This window comes from Glossina fuscipes, unplaced genomic scaffold (assembly GCF_014805625.2).
Source record: "Glossina fuscipes isolate IAEA_lab_2018 unplaced genomic scaffold, Yale_Gfus_2 155, whole genome shotgun sequence".
Taxonomy (NCBI): domain Eukaryota; kingdom Metazoa; phylum Arthropoda; class Insecta; order Diptera; family Glossinidae; genus Glossina; species Glossina fuscipes.
The window spans coordinates 984,479-986,268 of NW_023998498.1; positions in this window are offsets into that span (position 1 = coordinate 984,479).

The following is a 1,790-nucleotide window of genomic DNA, read 5'->3' on the forward strand; positions in this document are numbered from 1 at the left end:
ATCGATTCAGAATTTATTGCTGATCAGGAGTATATATAGTTAATGGGTTCTAAATCGTTCTTTTCTGGATTTGGCAAAATAAATAATCCCTCACTCTCCGCTACTGGATATAAAAATTTTGAACAGTACCTTTTATGCAAATCCCTAAAAGAGTTAATAACTGTTACTATGCACTTAGAGCACATTATTATTTATCTATAATTGTGCCATAAAGTATATCCATTTACTTATAGTTTTTTAATAAATATCATTTGGATATGCATTTTATTCAATTTTTTTTTTTTTTTTTTTTTCATTAGACTTTTCATTCTTAATTATCGATAATGCAAATGCTTTATAGCGACACACTGATAATGCGTATTTATTATTGAAAAGCTCTTGAATTTATTCTTAAAGGCTAACCTAAATAAACAACTTTTTCCGCTTAATGAAAAGTACGGTGTAAACATGAGCGCATAATGTGAGCATCATCTGTTCGTAATGATAACTATTCGAACTTATTTAAAAGTAATTTATTGAATAAACAAATTGAGTTCTGCTATTGAAAGGTTTTTTGAACTTTGCAAGCCCCGCATTCGCTAACGTGAAAAATAAAACAGACACATCGACAGAAAAAATCAATTTCAATAACATCTTCAAAACAGATATTTACAAAATCCTAAAACATCACATGGCAGCGTGAATGCATCTAAAAAGAAAAAAAATAAAATAAACAACATTCCCGAGGTGTAGCAATACTTGTACATATATGAGAAAAGTTGTTTGAAATAAAATTTTCCAAAGCATTTGCAATAAAATTAATAAACAGGTGAACTCAATTCGAAAGGAAATTAGTTTTGGACGTAACATATGTGACTTAACCTACTGAGAGTACGGAATATTCCGCATAACAATGATGGTGAAAAGTGATAGGTCTGTGCTATATGCCTTTAACGCCAAAAAAGAATTATAAGAACAGAGTTATGTTGATTAAGGAAAAAATTTCACGACATTTCTTCACCAAAAGTCGAATGCATTTTATGTCCTTCACCAATGATCGCTCCATTAGTCTAATCCACAGAAAAATTGAAGGTGGTTCCCCCTTATATTATACCGATCGATTTAAAATCACTTTTCAATATTATTTCATTCGTTGTTTTCAGTAGCAACAAAATAAAAGTGGATAACGGATCAAATTTTCAAAGTTTTATCGACCATATAGTCCATTCCGTATCTGATCCACAATTTAAAACAAATATTTACCAACATCGTTTAGATGCTCAGTAGCAACGTAATTCCAATCGACTGTCCCAATACTTCTAAAAACTTATAACTGTAAATGTATTAACTCAGACTAATTGGTAACGTGTCGGAAATCTTCAAGGTTCGTCCAAAGAAAAAAAAAAAAATAGTTTGTATCTATTAACAATTAAACGTTTCAGCTTCTAAAGAAAATCTTATGGTGAAATATTAAATGCATTCCATATGTGATGTTAATCTAGAATAGATACCAAGATCTCCGAAATCATAGTTGAGAAATATATGGTAGCTTTTTCTTCGTTAAGTTACAATGTATTATTTAAATTCTCATACATGAACAAAGCTTTTCTTGGAATTTTCGAGCTCACAATAGTCATAACTTTAGACTCTTCGTTCAGTGGCCTATTAATGCTGCGATAATAGAACGCCGAATTTGTTTTTTTGCTTCCACGCACTAAAACCTTACATTACATTCCTTTCATCATATCGTCTTCAACACTTAGAAATGAACCTGAAATTTACAAAGTATATTTTATGGATCAAGAGCGGTG